General features: G+C 42.2%; 1 pseudogene; it reads left to right on the plus strand.

The window, feature by feature from the left end:
- The first annotated feature begins 11,584 nt into the window (after positions 1–11,584).
- LOC140212360 (large ribosomal subunit protein uL23-like) lies at positions 11,585–12,071 on the plus strand (annotated as a pseudogene).
- Positions 12,072–14,396: the final 2,325 nt, after the last annotated feature.

A 14,396-nucleotide genomic window follows, 5' to 3' on the forward strand; every position in this document is an offset into this window, starting at 1 on the left:
AAGCAGTCCAGCAAATGAAACTGAACCAAAGAGCTATTTATGTAGCCAGCCCAAAATGTGAATCAGGTGCCTCAATCAGAGCACCCAACGGAACAAGGGAAAACCAGAAAACCTGGAATAGGGAACGATGGACCGGACCGTGACCCAGAATGCGGACTTTTTACGGACCGGTCCATGACAACCAAAAGTTTCTGTCCAAAGATATCTGTGTTTCCTGCTGCCTGAAACCTGCCTAAGAATTTGCATAGTACTGGTGCAATTTTATATGTGTCATTGTACTGCAAAAATATACAAATTTCATGACATATGTAAGTGAAGATAAATCTGATTCTGATATGGATCTCTGTTGTGGACTGAGAGTGGGAAGGGGCCAGGGAGAGGGGAATCATGGTTGGGAAAAGGAGATGGGAAAGGGGAATCATGGTTGGGAACAGGGGATGGGAGAGGAGAGGAGAGGGAGTGGGAAGCACCAGAAAGACATTTTGTAATGATCAATAAACCAAGCAACACACACAAAATGCTGGAGGAACTCAGCAGGCCAGACAGCATCTATGGAAAAGAGTAAACAGTCGACACTCCAGGCCAACACCCTTCATCAGCACTGGTAAAAAAGATGACTTCTCATGTTTTTTCCCAGTCCTGATGAAGGGTCTCAGCCTAAAATGTCAACTGTTTACTCTCTTCCATAGATGCTGCCTGGCCTGCTGAGTTCCTCCAGCATTTTCAGCATCTGCAGATTTTCTCTTGTTTGATCAATAAATCAATTGTTCAGAATCAAATGACCTTGCCTGGTGCCTCAGGGCTGGGTGTCCCTGGCACTCCTTCTCTGCCATCTGTCCCACACCCCTCCCATGGCACTCCACCCTCACCGTTCCCAACATCCTTTGCTCCTTTCCAAACTCGCTCACCTCTCCACATTGACAAATACAGTACTGTGCAAAAACCTTAGGCACCCGAGCTATGTATATGTGTCTAAGTCTTTTGCACCATACTGTATTTAGGGATGCAAGTGTCATGTGGATCTTAATTATAAAGGCAATGGAAGATAGAAGTTGCATTGAAAGCAGTGCAGGTAAGATTTGCTATGTTGATTCCCCAGGATGAAGTGGTGAAGTCTGGAGAAAACTGTTGTTCTAGATACCCCTACAAGGGAAATGGTAATTCCTTCATCCACCCTGGAATCTTTTATTTCAATAAGATCATCATCTTCAAAATTCCACTAAGTGCAGATCCTGGTCAATCATTCTGCAGGAATCCGGCATGGCAAGCCATTTCTGTAGAGCATGTAATGGAGGTCAAACTCCACTCCAGGTGTAGTTTCATCAGCACCATGTAAAGCTCTACAAAGATATCCCAACTTTTATGTTCCATACCCCAAAAACCTTCACAAGGTCCTTGTAAACCACATCAACTGCTCTTCCCTCATCAACATATTTAGTTACTGCATTTAAAAACTCAATTGAATTAATCTAATGGGATTTCTCCAACAATACCCCCTCCCCACCCACCTCAACAAATTCACACTTACCAATCCCTACCTTTCTAAATATCCCTCAGATTTTTTGGAATAATTTTCCTTTCACTTGCATTAGAGCAATGACCCTGCCTGACTTATCCCTGCTGCCCTTTCTGAATATAAGTCCCAAATTTGCTGTTTTTCAATCACCTTGCCTCTCCTCTGTGATCAGCAAAGATGTAAATGTTACTATAAAGACCCCAACAAACTCCTCTATTGCTGAAAATAACTCATTTCATTCCACAATCAGTGCCAACATATTACCAGTGGAGAGTTGTGATTAAAAATATATGGCAGGAGAAAATTATTGGGTTATCTGTGGCTGTTGCAAAGATAGCCTTAGTTATATAACTTCTGTTGCCAAATGGAGTAGACAGAAATTGTTCTCATATATTCCCACCATTCTGAATAAGGTGCTTGACTCACAGCTCAACAGGCCCAGTTTTCGGGCCTGCATTTCATTAAGAGCATTCTAAGTCAAAGGTCAGTTGGAGAAGATTAAATACCATCTCTGAGAAAGTATTTGCCTTTAAACCAACAATAATTTGTCATGTTATAGTTAAATCAGAAATTATCTAACAGACTGCTGTTTGAGAAATCCTCAAAGTTAAAGGGTAGAGTATTAACTTCAACATATAATTTCTCAATGTTTACCAGATAAACTGTTTCTGAACTCTGAAGATATCTGTAGAATTTTTTAAATGGAGAGAACATGGAGATCTCCCTGTGGATTAGGTCAATGCTGTGAAAGACTGGCTGGCTGGATGGCTGGGTGGTGTTGTAGATAATGGATTGTTCTTGTGCAGATGAAAGCTGGGGAAACTCTTCAAAGGTCGATGGTGCAGCTGAGTAATATAGAAATAATTAACAAACAGTACAATGTTCTTTATCAATAAAGCTAGAAATGTGCTAATTGTACATCATTTATCAGGATTTTAAACAATAATACTTCAGTCCAGATGAGGGGTCTCCACCTTAAACCTCAACTGTTATTTTCCTCTTCAGATGCTGCCTTCCGAGTTCTTCTAGCTTCTGGCGTGTTGCTGGTGATTCTAACATCTGCAGTCTCCATAATCTCTATCAGACAAGTTCCTTTGACTTGTTGTTGCTTGTCCCTGGTGGTATCGTGATGAAACCTCAGCTTCATTTCTTGCCTGGTATTCTGGCTAGAAGCAGAAGGCCTGACAGAAGATGCTGTCAGAACAGTGGGGACAAATTATTTGCTTCAGCCTAGAAACTGGATTTAAGCCTTTTTTGGTAGCAGTAAGCTCATCGTTGTATCTCACAAATCAGGTACTCCACAAAAGATTGCAAAATGGGCCAAAAAGCAGTATCAGAGTCAGGTTTAATATCATAGGCATTATGTCATGAAACTTGGTGCCTTTGTGGCAGCAGTATAATGTAATACATAATAATAGAGAAAAACATGAATTACTGTAAGTGTATATATATTAAAAAGGTATGTCGCATCCGGAGTTTCTCCGGTTAGCAGACGATTTCCCTCCACGCCTCTCTGACGTAGTGGGGAACCGTGTATGAGGCAAATTACAGCGGTGGTTTGCCATTGCCTTCTGCCTGGTGAGTTTCCAAAGAGATCACCAGCTCATAACCCAGCACGGATGGAAAGCGTGCAGGGGAGCTGGCTGGATTCGAACTCAGGACCTTTTGTCCCGAAGTCCAACGCTGATGCCACTATGCCACCAGCCAGGGTCATATATATATATATTAAACAGTTAAATTAAATGAGTAGTGCAAAAACGGAAATAAAAAAGTAGTAAGGTAGTGTTCATGGGTTCAATGTCCATTCAGAAATTAGATGGCAGAAAGGAAGAAGATGTTCCTAAATCGCTGAGGCTGTGTACCTCTGATGGTAGCAATGAGAATCTGGTTGTTGGGGCTCTGTAATGATAGATGCCCCTTTTTGAGGCATTGCTCCTTGAAGATGTCCTGGATACTATAGAGGCTAGGGCCCACGATGGAACTGACTGAGCTTACAGCTCTCTGCAGCTCATTTCCATTCTGTGCAGTAGCTGCCCCCCCCAACCCAATACCAGACTGTGATCAGCCAGTCAGAATGCTCTCCACGGTACATCCATAGAAATTTGTGAGTGTCTTTGGTGACAAACCAAATCTCCTCAAGCTCCTGATGAAATGTAGCCACTATTGTTCTTCTTTGTAGCTGCATCGATATGTTGGGTCCAGGATAGATCCACAGAGATATTGAAGTTGCTCATTCTTTCCGTTTCTGATCCCTCTGTGAAGACTTATGGGTACCTACAGCCAGAAGGATGTATAGAAGTAGGACCTATATCAGTCAATGGGTCGTCGTCGTGCCTATCCCTCGAGGTCGAGGATGATGGTCTTCGTTCTGTTGATCTACTTACAGGCTCTCAAGTGGCTTATGAGTCCAATCTTGTCTTTGAAAGTTCTTCCACATTCAGGACAGGTAGTGCCAGATGGCAGATCAGGCTTTGGTTGGTGCTGCCTCTCTTTCCTTCTAATTCTTCACACCTGTTGGCTTCGAAAGTTGCTGTTCCTTTTCGGATGATGGCTTATCAGAGTTTCCTGTCCTTGGGCATTGGTTTCCCAATTGTTAATGTCGATGTTACATTTCTTCATGTTGGCTTTTAAGAGGTCTTTGAATCTCTTCTGTTGTCCGCCTCTTTTACATTTGCCTTCTTTAAGCTGGGAGTAGAAGATTTGTTTCGGCAGACATTCGTCTTTCATCCAAACAACATGGCCGCTCCACCTTAGTTGGTTCTTGATGGCTTCAATGCTTGTTGTTTTTCATAGTCATAGTCATACTTTACTGATCCCGGGGAAAATTGGTCTTTGTTACAGTTGCACCATAAATAATAAATAGTAATAAAACCATAAATAGTTAAAATTATTGGCTCAGGGTGTCTGACCCTCCAAGGGAGGAGTTGTAAAGTCTGAAGGCCACAGGCAGGAATGACATCCTATGACGATCTGTGTTGCATCTCGGTGGAATGAGTCTCTGGCTGAATGTACTCCTGTGCCCAACCAGTCCATTATGTAGTGGATGGGAGACATTATCCAAGATGGCATGCAACTTGGACAGCATCCTCTTTTCAGGCACCACCGTGAGAGAGTCTAGTTCCATCCCCACAACATCACCGGCCTTTGCTTCATTTAACGTCAATGGGACCACACTAAGGTTAGCACACCAGTGACAGTTGGGTGTCAACCATTTAGAGGCCCTGCTTTATGGCTGGGGAGATAAATGGCACACCCTGATTCACATACCACAGTATTAGTGTAGAGAATGGAGGCCAGGAGAAATGCTCTGTGTAGGGGGCAGCGGGCAGGGGCAGGTGCTATGCCACGGCCCTGTCAGAAGAGCTCTAGAGGAAGAGGATGGGGTAGTGTCGATCAGTGTTGAGAATTGTCAAACTGGGAAGCGTTACCAGGAGAAAATTCATGAACTTTTTTTAAATTTTGGATTTTCTGGGTTTTTTTGTTTTTTTTCTCTCTCTGCACATTGGGTGTTGGTCTTTTTTTAATTGGGTTCTTTCAAGTTTCTTGTTTTGTGGCTGCCTGTAAGCAGACAAATCTCAAGGTGTATAATTTATACATTCTCTGATAATAAATGTACTTTGAACTTTGATCCTTTTGCCAAAGTATCAAGGCAAGCTGCAGACAGGCATAGATACTGCACTTTCATGCAGATACATGTGCGCGCATACACTCACACACACACACACACACACACAGAGGCATGTACATACACTCACACACACAGGAATGTATGCACACTCACATGTGCACACATAAACCATTAACCACACAAACGTACTCCATCCATACACTCCCAATTTCCCATACAACTCACAGCCTCATCCCATATTCTATCCCCACCAGGCCTTACGTAGACGTCAAGAGTTCACAGGCATGGAAACATGCTTTCTCACCTAGACAGAGTCAGGGAGGGTTGGAGCGGGGTGGCGTCCTTGCAATGTAATCACTGGAGGAGGTTGCTTTAAACCCAGTGGAGGAGACCATCCTGCACCACGTACTAGAAGGACCATCCCACCAGTTTAAGAGCAAGTGCCCTTCACAATCTTTCAGCTTTTTTTATTGGGATTTCCGCTTTCCAAGTGATTGATCAGCTGCAGTAGATACCCTCATTACCATGTGTGCTGCGGCTATTAACATTCAAAGTGCTTCTACAGCAGATGTTCTGTTTTGTCATTGCATAGTATTAGGATCGAACATTTCTCCTCACTCCAAAGAAGGACGACATGAAACAGGGGGAACGGGAAATGAGGTCAAAGAAAGGAAGAGGGAGAACAGGGATTATCACTTCACGTGCATTCCGCAGCTGACACCATGCAGGAGAAGCAGCACAGATTAGAGAGGCATGTGTCATGTGGAGAGACACAGGGAGCTATTGGCTGCAGTCTGGCAGCAGGCACAAGATATCTAGTACAGTGTTCAGCAGAGACGTGGTCCAATCATCTATAGGCAGGAAATCTGGGTGGCACGGTAGTGTAGTGGTTAGCACAACGCTTCATAGTCCTGGCAATCCAGGTTCTATTCCCACTGCTGCTGTGTGTTCTCCCCATGACCATGTGGGTTTCCTCCGGGTGCCCCGGTTTCCTCCCAGAATCCAAAAACATACCAGTCAGTAGGTTAATTGGTCATTGTAAATTGTCCCGTGATTAGGCTGGAATTAAATTGGGGGATTGCTGGGCGACATGTTTTGAAGGGACAGAAGGGCCTATTCCGCAACTGTGTGTCAATAAATAAATAAACAAATAGATGTTACCCTAGAAGATTCAGATAATGACCATGAGCACTTTTGCTGAATGTGGAGGATGCATGGAGCCAGGCCACGGCCTGATGTTATGTATTGCATGTTGGATATTGGCATCAATCCCCTGTGCAGTGCCTACTGGTTCAAGTGACAGCTATTGAGACCCAGGTGGAGGACACACAAAGTCTTTCTGCTTTTGTGCAGTCTCACCATGACCCATCTGGAGGTCTGGTAATTGCAAGTTGGGATCAGTTGAAGCTTTGGAGGAACAATGAAATGCCAGCAGTGGGCAGCCTGATGTCTATACCGTTGGGAAGTTTTCTCCTGAGTAGACTTCAGTACTGTTCTCAGGGATCAAAGGAATGCTACTGATGACCATTTTGTGTAATTTTAAGTTCCTGGGTGTCAGTATTTCTGAGGATCTAACTTGGACCCAACATATCAGTGCAGCTATGAAGAGCATTCTAACTGGTTACATCACCTTCTGATGTTGGGGGGTGGGGGGTGGTGGGTGGGGGTGCAGGGCTACTACATGGGATTAAAGTAAACTGCAGAGAGTTGTAAACTCACTCAGCCCCATCATGGTCACGAGCCTCCAGAGTATCCAGGACAATGCCTCAAAAAAGGTGGCATCCATCGTTAAGGGCCCGCAGGTCATGCCTTGCTACCATCAGGAAAGAGGTACAGAAGCCTGAAGGCACACTCTCAGCAGTTGAGGAACAGCTTCTTCCCATCTGCCATCCAATTTCTGAATGGACATTGAACCATCTCTTACTAGCTCTTCTTTCAGTTAGTCCTGACAAAGGGTCTCGGCCCGAAACGTCAACTGTACCTCTTCCTAGAGATGCTGCCTGGCCTGTTGCGTTCACCAGCAACTTTTATGTGTGGTGAACATAGCAGTTTGGTTTTATGTGTAAACTGAGCTTTTTCACATCAGCAGATTGCTCTTGTACAGGAACAAGATATGGCATGCAGGAACGTGTTTCTCTTCAGAAACGAAGACAAGCACTCACCACAACTCACCCTCCTTGCCCCATCCTACACTTCGTCTCGTTAATAATTCTCAGGAGAAGAATGAAGCCTCTAGGGATTCAGAGTATGTCAGCTGTCTCAGCCACAGGGTTGGAGGCTGAAACAATGGTCTAGTGGTCTGGGAGTTGTACTGTCATCGATCTAGTTTGTTTAAAGTTGTGGTAAGTTCAAGCTATCGATCTCACAAAAACACACAAAAATGGTCTTGGGGCTTGACAGTGTGGATAAAGTGTTGAAGATTCACTTGCTGGAGTGTTTAGAACCAGGGATTGGAGTCTCAAAGTGAAAGAACAGCTTTTCAGGATAGAGATGAGAAGAAACATCTTCGCCCCAACGGTAGTGAACTTTTGGAATTTCATACAGTCACACGACATAGGAACAGAACCTTCAGCCTGACCAAGGTGTCTGTCTACTCTAATCTAATTTCCTGTATTCAACCCGTATCCACCCAATCCTTGTCTTTTCATGCTCCTGTCCAAATGTTTTTTTAAACTTTGTAATTGTATCTGGCCCCTGCCACCTCCTCTGGCAGCTCAATCCATACACCCACCAAATCCCGCCCCCCAGATCACACTTGAAGATTTCCACTCTCACCTTGAACCTATGCCCTCCAGTCCTGACTGGAAACAACTATATCTATCCTCTCTATTTCCCTGGTAATTCTATAAACTCTAACATCACCCCTCAGCCTCCTGTGCTCCAGTAGGAGCAGCCCAAACTGTCCAGTTTCTTCTTGTAACATGTGTGATTTTTAAAATACGAAATTGAAAAAAGATAGTTTATAACCTTCCATTCCAGACAACCTCCTGCTGAATATCCAAAAGGGCTAAAGGGCTATGGAGGCTTAGTTGCTTATTCAAGACAGGGACTGATGGGTTTTTGGATACTGAGGGGATAAGATTTTCTGGGCTAAAGTTTTCACCTAAAAGTGAACCACAGTCTTGTTGAATATTAGACAATTGTGAAGTGTCAAGTGACTGGCCTCTGTCACTATTTGTGGCTTCCTTATGAAGTGAAATGTTCTATAAAATAAAGTGAGCTGTTGATCAGTTCAAACCTCATTGAAAATAATTAAGTAGATTTTTCACTACTCCGGGGTATTAGATTATGTTTAGTGGCAGCTGTGACTCATAAGACAGGTCTTAACTTCTATGACAAAAGGTAATAAACTATCTTTTTTCAATTTCGTATTTTAAAAATCACACATGGTGCCTGCAAAGAAGCAATACTAAATAAATATGCAGCAATGTATCCTGCTCTTTGACACGGTCGTACTGAGCTGATTTCACTGATGAGATTTTGATTTTCTCCTGGGTCTTCAAAAGGCTCTGCTACCGTAAATTTGCATGTTCGAATGGTGTAGCAGGGCAATTCCCAATGAACTTTCAGAGAGGAGGTAGAAATACAAAACCAGGCTGGTGAGAAACCTTGGCAACTTAATAAAATCACGGGCAATTTGCCTTTAATTTTCCTATTGCGCAGCCAAATGTCCCGGTTAGGTATTCATAATATTACTTCCATAATGTTAACTTGACTTAATGATAAGAAAATTTAAATTAATTGAACTTAAAGCCTTTTTGCTGAGATCTATCATGTTTTGCAGCAACCATTGGATCTCAATTTATATTTGATAAAGATTTCATTAGCTTCCTCATTTGTGAATTAAGATAAAGCTGGGAGGAAGGTTATTGCTATCAGGCTCTGGACTGCCTTCTGCCCTGCCTTACTGTGGCTGCTGGTATTAATTCTAGATGTGCTAGTTGATAACACATTATTAGAGAGGTCTGCAGTTGGTGTACACAAACCATGCAGGAAATATTTTTAAATGAATGTACTCATTACATGCCAGTCGTACATATAGGACACCGCTGTCACCAGGACTGGGTAAAGTTTGCCTGAATGTTAATACTAGCGTTGGAAAGCTATTTTGTTTTGCCGTATTGCTAAAGTTTTAGTTGGAAGAAACAACCAATCTGGAGATGGCACTTGGTCACCGAATAGGGGAATGTAAGTAACTGCACCTCAAGAACAGATTTCTACTGCAAAAGCTTTGCAGAAGTTATTTTAACTTGCACCAAACTTATGGGTTTGTTTTGAGTTTTAATTGGACAGAAACTTAATTTATTTTATCAAAAATCTCATGGTCTTATCAAAGGCTATGGGGAGAAGGACGAGGAGTGGGGCTGAGGAGGGGAAAAAAGGATCAGCCATGATTGAATGGTGGAGCAGACTCAACGGGCCAAGTGGCCTAATTCTGCTCCAATGTCTTCTGGTCTTTTTTTTCTGTAAATGAGAAAAGAAAAAAAGGAGACAAGACAAAGTTAATCAGTTGATGGTATTTCACTGTGCTGTGGTGCAAGCAGGAAAGCTTCTCACAATGATTACAGGTCCACTCACCAGGCCGGAGATTTAAGAGTACTCTTCGTATCAACTGGAGTACAAATGGACCCACCAATCCATCCTGATTCTTGTTTTCCTTCACAAGGTGTATGTCTATTGAACATGTGGTTCTTAGACAGCTCCTTGCTCATCAACAACATAGATGTCAGCTATTTGAGTGTGTTGACTGCTATGTGATTTCCAAACTCAATAGCAGGATAATAGAGTCATAAAAATCATCCCATTCTGGATACAAGAAAGCATGGTCACTGAAAAATTCAGCAGGGCACCATCACTCTGAAATTCCTCCAAAAACATAAAGGGAAGTGGCCGCATGTGTTTTGCAACTAAAGCTCTAGATTTTGCTTCATTGATGCTCAAGGAATCTGATGTTGCTGGAAAAATGTGCGTTTAAATTGGAGAAGTGCTTCTGGAATATGAAAATAAATTGAGTAGGCAGTTATGTCACCCTCGCACACATTCATGAAGAATTCCATAAGCATTTAATGTTAAACAAATTAAAGTTCATTTGTGCATGCCTCCATTCACAGCTGACTGGCATTCCAAAGTTTTTAAGGCTTTTATGGAGCATTGCCAAAACAAGTGTACCCCACTTCGCAGAGAGAGCTTCTCATATAATAGAAGAGATGGAGACGGCACATCCAAGAGCTTAGGGGCTGCAGTAGAACCAGAATCAGAATGAGGATCAACCAGAATTAGAATCAGAATCAGGACCAAGTATAATATCATTGTCGTACATCATGGGATTTATTTTTTTGTGACAGCAGTATATTGCAACACATAATAAAAATTATTAATTACAATAAGAAATATATATATATAAATTTAAATTCAATAAGTAGTGCAACAAGTAGAGTAAAGAAAAGAAAGTGAGGTAGAGTGCATGGGTTCATTGTCCATTCAGAAATCTGATAATGGAAGGGCAAAAACTGTCTCTGAACATTGTGTGTATCCTCAGGCTCCTGTACGCCCTCCTTGATGGTAGCAATGAAAAGAGGGCATGTCCTGGGTGATGGCATTCCTTAACGATGAATGGTGCCTTTTTGAGGCATCTCATTTTGAAGGTGTCCACTGCCTCCCTTGACCACTGGTACTGTGGTTTTTCGTCTTTGCCTACACCCTGGGAGTAGAAGTGTAAGTGACTGGACTTTCCAAAGTGTGGGTATTCTTGCTGGTGGTATAACAGTGATCAATTGTGTTGGTTGCTCTGGTTCTGCAGGTAATACAAGGGGCAATTGATAAGTTCGTGGCCTAAGGTAGAAGTAGTCAATTTTTAAAAACCTAGCACATTTATTTTTCAACATAGTCCCCTCCTACATGTACACACTTAGCCCAGCGGTCGTGGAGCATATGGATCCCTTCTTTGTAGAAGTGATCCACAGCAGGGGTGATTGATAAGATCGTGGACTAAGGTAGAAGGAGATGAGTTATACAGCTCTCGTTACATGCACGTGCAGTTCAACTCTTTGAGTGAAAATGCAGAAAGTTTGAAGTTAATAACTCATCTCCTTCTACCTTAGGCCACAAACTTATCAATCATCCCTGCTAGACCACTTCTGGGGCTCCAAGATGCCAACTTCTACAAAGAAGGGATCCGTATGCTCCACGACCGCTGGACTAAGTGTGTAAATGTAGGAAAAATAAATGTGCTAGGTTTTCTAAAATTGACTCCTTCTACCTTAGGCCACAAACTTATCAATCACCCCTCGTATATTGGTGGAACAAAGCTGTCATGGAAGGAGTTGTTAGAGAGATCCACATTAGGAAAATTAATAGCCAAGCCTTGGCACAGAGGCAGAAAAGTGTAATAATTTCACAGGACTCTAAAGCCAATGAAAAACTAATGGGATTGCTCTTTTCCTAAGATGGCTCCGAAGGTGAAGAAGGAAGCTGTCCCTGCCAAAACTGAAGCTAAATCTAAAGCCTTGAAGGTTACGAAGGCTATTTTGAAAGGTGTTCACAGTCACAGGCGGAAGAAAATTAGGACAACAGCTACCTTCAGATGACCAAAGACACTCAGATTGAGAAGGCAGCCCAAGTATCCCAGAAAGAGTGCTCCCAGGAGGAACAAGTTGGACCATTATGCTATTATTAAATTCTCTCTCACCACTGTCTGCTATGAAGAAAACTAAGGACAACAATACCTTGGTTTTCATTGTTGATATAAAAGTCAACAAGCACCAAATCAAACAGGCTGTTAAGAAACTGTATGATATTGATGCAGCCAAAGTCAACACACTTACCAGGGTTGATGGTGTGAAGAAAGCCTATGTACGCCTGTCCCCAGACTATGATGCATTGGATGTCACTAATAAGATTTGCATCATCTGATTTGTTTACAAGAAGACCTCTATAAATATTGCAATAAAAAATTTAAAGAGAAAAAAAAAGAAAAACTAATGGGATTAAAAACAGATAAATCGCCAAGTTCCAATGGCCTGCACTCACAGGTTAAATAAGCAACCACAGGGATAGTGATGCCATTGGTTCAGATTTTTCAAAACTCACCAAGTTCTTGGAAGATGTTAATGAATTGGAAAACTACAAATGTGACTCCATTGTTCATGAATGGAGGAAGATAAAAAACAACTCTACGTTGTCAGCTTAACATCTGTTGACAGCAAGATGCCAGAGTATATAATCGACAAAGTAATAGTTAGTCATTTAATATATTCAAACCAAATCACTGTGGGTTTATGAAAAGTAAATTCTGTTTTAAAAATTTGATCGAGTTGTTTGAGAATGTAACTAGCCGAGTTGAAGGCAGATGCAGGGTATTTGAATTTTCAGATGACATTTGACAAGCTGCTATAGAAAAGGCTGCTGCACAAGGTAAAAGCTGATGTATTAAGGAAGTGTATTAGCATGGACCGGTTACTGAGTCGAATAAATTGATTTTTTTTTCAGGCTAGATGGATGCATCTGGTGGAGAGCCTCAAAATTCAGCTCTTGGCCTTCAATTATTTGCATTTTGTATCAGTGACCTGGAGGAAATGACAGAGTGTTGTAATAACATAAAAAAAAGGGTCGAGCAAGTTGGGGAAATTTGGCAAACGGAGTTTAATGTGGGCAAGTGTGGGGCCATGCATACTTATAGCAATGAAATGCAAATTATCGTCTGAATGGAAAAAGAATGGAAATAGGCAAAGTACAAAATGAGCCAAGTGATTTGGTCCACGAATTGCAAAACATTGTCAAGGAAGTGCAGCAAATGTATACAAGGGCTAATTCATATTGACCATTTTTTCAAGGAGGGTAGAGTTTAGAAACAGGAGAATATTGCCTCATTTGTACAGGGTACTAGTGAGGCCCCAAAAGGAGTCCTACACACAGGTTTGATCCCTCTTTCTAAGTATAGATGGTTGACAATGGAGGCAGTCAATCAAGGGCAATGAAAGAAATTAGATCATTATTCTTTGGGGTTTAGAAGAATGAGGGGTGACCTTAATGAAACAGGTAAGATCCTTCAGCAGCATGATGAGATGTTGCAGCTAATGGTTGAATCTGAAACAAGGAGATACGGTTATAAGAGCAGTGAAGACAGAGATATGTTGGAACATATTCCCAGAGGATGGTGAATTTCTGGAATTTCCTTCCCCCAAAATTTTGTGGAGGCTGGATCATTACGTAAAGAGGAATTAGTTAAAATTTTAAAGTGTTACAGAATTGGGGGCTTGAGAGAACTGGCTCAGAAGATGAAATGAGGCAGGTCGGTCAAGATTGTAGTGGATGACAGGAGAGGCTTGAGGGGTCTGTTTTTTCTATTTTTCCTATTTTTCTTGTGCCTTTAAGATCATATCTTCAACTCTCACCTCCCCATCATCTGCTCCAGAGCCCATATCAACATTGCTCATCAAACAATAATCTTTAGCATTCTGGCCTTCCGACCTAACAAAGGATGTAATTGTGATACAGGGAAGGCAGCAAAGTTTCTTTAGTCTGTGTACTTTATTTCTGTACATGGAGAAGTGTTCAGTAATTTGGGTCAGGAATTACCAACCAAAGCACAGAGGCTACAAACAATGGTCACCAGTTTTGACATCTAAACACTTGTGACCCATTTAACTTTTGCAAAGTCAAAGGGTTTGGGTGTGAATTGAGGTGACCTTTCTACTACAATCACCTTAGAAGTACTGAAGTGTAAATTCAATATTTGATATGATCACTGCAGGATGCTCCAATAATGATGGCAGTAAAGCTTTCTTACTTTACCTTGATCTCTGCATGCTTCAAAGTACCCTGATCTTTCACAGCTGGCAATGTTTGACACCCAGTGCCCCAGATGACAGCGGTAGAGAAGGCATGATGCTGGCTGTAATCACACTGACATAATGCTTGTCCCTATTCAGAGAATGGTCACTACTGTATACATTGGGAGTGGCCTCCCCACATCTATCTTATCTGAGCAGTCACTGGCAAGGCAGCACAGACACTCCAGTCGGAGGGTTTGGTCAGGCTGCAGCAGCCATTGCCTAGTTATGGGGCCAGACAGCACAGGCAATCTCACACTGCACAGCTCAGGCAATCTCACGCTGCACAGCTCAGGTAAACTCTCCTTCCTTGCAGCCTGTGGTGGCCTGGCAGAGCATCTAAATGTGATTCTGCATAAAAATCCACATCTAAAGAACTGTATTCTGTCTAGATTTGAAGCAAAACCTTGTATTTCAGCTG

This window comes from Mobula birostris, chromosome 19, assembly GCF_030028105.1.
Source record: "Mobula birostris isolate sMobBir1 chromosome 19, sMobBir1.hap1, whole genome shotgun sequence".
Taxonomy (NCBI): Eukaryota; Metazoa; Chordata; class Chondrichthyes; order Myliobatiformes; family Myliobatidae; genus Mobula; species Mobula birostris.